This window comes from Anabrus simplex, chromosome 11, assembly GCF_040414725.1.
Source record: "Anabrus simplex isolate iqAnaSimp1 chromosome 11, ASM4041472v1, whole genome shotgun sequence".
Lineage (NCBI taxonomy): Eukaryota > Metazoa > Arthropoda > Insecta > Orthoptera > Tettigoniidae > Anabrus > Anabrus simplex.
In genome coordinates this window covers 103,618,383-103,624,283 of record NC_090275.1, presented here as the reverse complement: position 1 = coordinate 103,624,283, position 5,901 = coordinate 103,618,383, and the positions used below count along the sequence as shown (strand labels likewise).

Genomic DNA, 5,901 nt, shown 5'->3' with positions numbered 1-5,901 from the left:
GGGTATTGAGTTCGTTGTTTTCGGCGTCGCTCAGATGAACAGTGACACTCTGCAGTCCGTTTAAGTTCAAATTCAGGTGCTCCCTACATTTCTATTTCATACAACAACTTCCTTTCAGTGCTAAATTAATAGAATTATTCTGAATTTTATATTCGATATTTGACATCTTCCTATCCAGGATTTTAGACTATTCCCTTCATTTTGTTCAATCTTCAGTTGCTGCTTATAATCGCCAACTTCCAAACCATGTTGAATACACCGGTTCTCGTCCGATCACCGCAGTTAAGCAACATTGGGCGTGGTCAGTACTTGGATGGGTGACCGCCTGGGAACACCACGTGCCGTTGGCTCAATTCCCTTTTGTCCGGCTCCATGGCTAAATGGTTAGCGTGATGGCATTTGGTCACAGGGGACCCGGGTTCAATTCCCGGCAGGCTCGTGAATTTGAACCATAATTGGTTAATTACCCCTGGCACGGGGACTGGGTACATGTGTCGTCTTCATCCAAAGACCTGCACCTGGCGAGCCGAAGTCTTCGGGCACATTCCGGCACTAAAAACCATACGCTATTTCATTTATCGTCCTTATTTATTCAATTTAAAAATAGCGAAAATCGGATTACAAATCTCATCCGAAAAAAAAAAAATCATGGCACACATCAAAAGAGCACCAAATGTACTGAAAATGGGCAACAACAAGATATTCCGCGTTAAAGAATCTAAATACAACGGTGAATGGATCAAAGGAAATTGTAATGAGAAGAAATCGATAGGAAAATGACGTTTTTATATATTTATAGCAAAATATTTCCCATAGCACGACAAAATCCGACAGTATGGAACAGAAATCAAATCAGAAGCACTGTGCACATCAGAAACATTGTCTCCAATATAAAACATTGAAGGAGTAATTAGAAGCGAAATGATGCACATTTATGAAAAAAAAAATCTAGTACTATGAACCAAAGACGAGGCCAGAAATATATAGATGGAGGTGGAAGACATTTTCAACATCTTCTGTGAAAGTGTGAGAAATTATTTTACTTTTATTATGAGTTATTATGTGTGCTTATTATTTACATGCGATTCGTACGGGCGCTCTCCCATCCCAAAGCTCAGCGAGTTGCCATGTGCTCGTCTGACCCTCAGCTCACCCATCCGACCCTGTATATTCTTCTTCTAACGCTTCTCCCACATCTGTGGGGTCGCGGGTACGAACTGTGTCGCACAAGTGTATTGGCCTTGTTTTACGGCCGGATGCCCTTCCTGACGCCAACGCTATATGTAGGGATATAATCACTATTGCGTGTTTCGGTGGTGGTTGGTAGTGTTGTATGCTGTCTGAATATGAAGAGGAAAGTATTCGAACAAACACAAACACCCAGTCCCCGGGTCAGGACAATTAATCAGACACGATTAAAATCTCCAACCCGGCCGGGAATCGAACCCAGGACCCTCTGAACCGAAGGCCTCCAATGAGTCGGGCCCATCTGACCCTGAATATATCCAGCCTAGTGAAATTCTGTACGGAAAATCAGTCGAAATAATTCGTATTTACAATTTGTACGTAGAGGAATTGTCATTTATTTGCATCTAGCAACAGTCGCGTTGTGTGCAACACAGCACAACCGTCCCTCGCAACACGTTCCTTGCGAAAGAAGAACTCCACCAAATTTGAAAATAACTATAGCAACGAAAATTGATACCAAAATACCACATTATAGTTGGAAAATGATACTTTCTTGATGTGCATTGCATCAGAGATCGTACTATGCACAAAGTTTGCTGAATATTTAACTTTTTCTCATACATTAATTCGACAACATTGTACTGTATAATGTCAATACGATGTTGGAGCAGTCAACTCATTTTCTAACGAGATCTCTCTGCACGAATTTAATAATAGACTATGCTTATCAGTTGTGCGGTTTGATATTTTTCGAACTTGATTTGAACAGCTTCTGATTTAATTTTGTTCGCATTTTTTTGGTGTTGTAATCGAATACATTATTATAATTGAGACTTCCGTATCTGCTAGAGAGTTCTGGAGTTACTGAAGAATTAAAGTAATGGTAGAAGTCCACCATCCGCCGACAAGGGCTCCGTGACTGTGTGACGACATTCGGAGGTTGAGATTTACAACCCGTTTGTTAGTATAACTTGATAATATATTACATTACTTCTAATTGATGAAATTAAATGAAAATTAGTTATGTATAGGTTTTACACTTTATTTGAGGGGGCCCGAATATTTATTTTGGCAGGCGGGCCCTTGTGAAATATGTTACGCCCCTGATGTGCACCAGAGTGTTTGAGTACCTTCTTAGGTAGAAGCATAATCCAAACAGGAAAGAGAAAAAGAAAATTGCGGGACCTATTTCGGAGAATTAAACAAATTATTGAGACTTGAACACAATTTATACAAAACATCACAAAAAAATAGGTCATGCTTTCAGGAAGAAAACCAGTTCTTTGGCCACTTGTACAGAATAGACAAAGACAGATTAACAAAACAAACTTTTGAACATTATGCAAATAAAGAGCTAAACCAGAATTTTCCGATGAAGCCTAAGAAGATTTGGAACTACTCAACATTAAAAGAGAACAAATAGAAAAAAATTAGGAAAGCAATATTTGAGGGTAAATTTTCAGATAAAGCCAGGAAGGAATCAGGCAGTAAATAGAAGAAAGGAAACAGAAACACCGAGAAAGGATGAAGAAGTTTCGGGAAGACAAGAAGAAGGAGAAGAAAAAAAAGAAATGTTCCATGTGGTCCTAAGATGACCTGATCGAATGAATGAATGGATGAATAAATGAATGAATAATAGCAGTAATAATGTATTTAATTATATAAGGGTAGTCAACGAATTGAATTTATTTTAAGTACTCAGTATTAATTTTATTGGAGGGAAACGAAAGCTATGTATAAGAAACAAAGTCCTCTAAATACGTAAGAAATGAAATGAGTATGAATGAATAAATTTTAGGAAATGTTTCTGGAAGTCTAATTCGGAGCCACCTGGTGGGGAACACCATACCCCAGCGCTAGTACCACCAAAGATAACTAATTATGTACTTGTAATTTCGTTCGGCAATAATTTGGTTAAAATACGTTCCAATTAGAGCGGCTTACAAGGTCAGATAGACATAAACTCCATTCTTTAGCGGTAACCGGTTTAATTCAATTTATTGGCAAATAGCTATCGTGTTACTATTAGGATCTTGTAATCGTTGTTCGGTTCACTGATCTCGTCTTCATAATTAGAGTACTTCTCCACGAAATATTACTTATAATATCTCTTTAAGGTATTTCTTCTAACGAGTTCCGAAAGAAGCATTTCCTGTAACTTATCACCACCGTTAGCCAAATAATATACATCTAATTACTTCAATAAACAATATTAATAGAAACTATATTTAACTATCTCGAAATGTGGGATGGAAGGGGGCGTGGATAATACAGCCCAAAACTACACAGAACGTCCCTTTGAACATACGTCGATTATTTACGAGTTGCAGACATTCTGAAGTTAGACTAAAAGTATTGGTCATAGCCCAACCTAGGAAATAGCTGTAGCACTGATTCTATCACAAGTTTAATGGCTTTTCAGCCACGGGCCAGCGTATTTTCGAGTGAATTTTGGGAATTATGTATGACTTTATCAACGCCAGAATCTTACGTAATTTTGGCCACGGAGGAAGAACAGACACCGGTTATTAGCCCGGATTATTTCCTTCACCTTTTTAATGTTGAAAACAATTTTCATAGCAGACAAACTACGAAAAACGTAAAATTAGTCATATTCCTCAATTGTGCCAAAAGTTGATGGCCAAAAGGCCCGGAGTACTTTCAAATTGTGAGTCTCGGTTAGTTCTATCAAACTTAAAAACAAATTTCGAAAAGCACTTTCGGCAGCTCCGGATAAACATCATAAAATCGCTTGTTTCTTTCCTCCTTTCCTTTTTGATTCAAATGCTAGCCAAATTAACTTATTTACATAATTATTTCTGTAATGCGTTCCTTGATTCCATATCCTCAGGCGTCTGTTGAATTTTTGAAAAATATCCCCACTAAATGTAGTAATAAGGGCTGAAATGAAACTCTGCATAGACTCACATTAGCGCTCATAGTGGTGCTTAAGTGAAACTCTGCATTGACTCACATTAGCGCTCATAGTGGCGCTTAAGTAAAACTCTGCATTGACTCACATTAGCTCTCGTAAGGGTAGAAAAAACTGTTAATATAATCGACCGGATAACGATGATTTAGAAAAGGATTATAACTGTTAGGAATAAATAATAATAATAATAATAATAATAATAATAATAATAATAATAATAATAATAATAATAATAATAATAATGATAATAATAATGGCGTAGGGACGTGGCGCCCCCATCGCTCAGTGGGAAACCACTGCAATCAGCCACCCGAGTACCGGCGGGAGAACCGAAGCATGGGATATGGAGGAAATGCCATCCCGAGTCGAACATCAGGCTCTCTCCAAGGCTTACAACCTTGGAAGTAACTTGGTCGATGTAAAACTACACCGACCCCAAACTACAAGTTTTCAACTGCAAAGCATGGAGGAAAATTCAACAGGAAATTGTACCTCAGGTGGTAACCAATCCACCGTCGCCTTGAGGGACGCAAGCAGGCCTTCGGATTCTGGGGAGCCTGCACCTACATGCAAGGAGGTATCGGAGACTCCTAGGAACAAAATCAGCCACAAACAACGAAATTTTTTTGCTACCTTCAATGCCAACTCCCTCTTGAAAGTTGGTAAACTCAAACATCTTACGGATGTCCTCTCCCATCATGAAATCCTAATTACAGCAATTTAAGAGTCAAGGTTTACTGATGAACATGCGTTTGAATCACAAGGTTATAAAATCTTCAAAGGGAAAACTGGCAAACGTGTGATGAAAACTGTTCCACACCTCGGCACAGGATTTATTGTCAGCAGGAAAATTATTGATTCAGTCACCGAATTCAGCTCTCCTAACAGCAGGGTCTCGATGCTTAGCTTTCGGAGTATGAACAACGTACACACGCTTGTGAACTTACATTCACCAATTAACCAGGCAAACAAGAAAGACCCAGAAGGAACAGACAAATTCTGGGAGGACCTGGAAGATGTTATATCAAAAATTCCTGACAAACACACAATCATTTTGCTTGGAGACTTCAATGCCCAGATTGGCAAAGAAAGGAAATTCCAAAATATCGTTGGAAACTATCCAGCCCACAGACGAACCAACCGAAATGGGGAAAGGCTTATAGCGCTTTGTAAGGCATTCAATCTTGTTCTTAAGTCAACAGCCTTCAAACATCTACCAAGAAAACAAAAGACATGGATATCACCAAATCCTCACTTGGGAGAATTTCAATAGATCATTGCACGAAAAGCAACACAAGAGATCCAAAATGTTAAAGTCCTGAGAAGTGCTAACCTTGACTCAGACCACTATCTATCCAAGATCAAAATTTAGCATCATCCAAGAAACACCAAAAGAGTTAAGATAAAGAAAACTAGCAAATTTGATACAGAAAAACTGAAAACCAGCGAAAAATTCACTCAGAGACTTCAGTCTTTGGACACAGTAAATTGGGAACAACTGAAAAAGGCCATCGTTGAAACGGCTGAGGAGACAGTATTGCTAAAGAAACCAAAGAAGCATCCGTGGTGGACTCAAGAATGTGATGAAGCCATAACACAAAGACAAATCGCTTGGCAAAGATGGAATTCCCTGAAGAATCCAGAAAGATATGAAGACTTTCTGGAGGCTAGGAAACATGCAGCGAAAGTGATCCGCCAAGTAAAGCGCGCATTTGACAAAAACCAACTGACACAGATCGAGCAGGACTTTAATAAGAATAATACTAGGGATTTCTATAGAA

At 38.8% G+C, this 5,901-nt stretch overlaps 1 non-coding gene across 1 annotated transcript; it reads left to right on the top strand.

Annotated features, from left to right (window-relative positions):
• Positions 1-231: 231 nt before the first annotated feature.
• LOC136883586 (5S ribosomal RNA) lies at positions 232-350 on the top strand. The gene has a single exon (XR_010861274.2). It is a non-coding gene; the product is annotated as a 5S ribosomal RNA (ribosomal RNA).
• Positions 351-5,901: the final 5,551 nt, after the last annotated feature.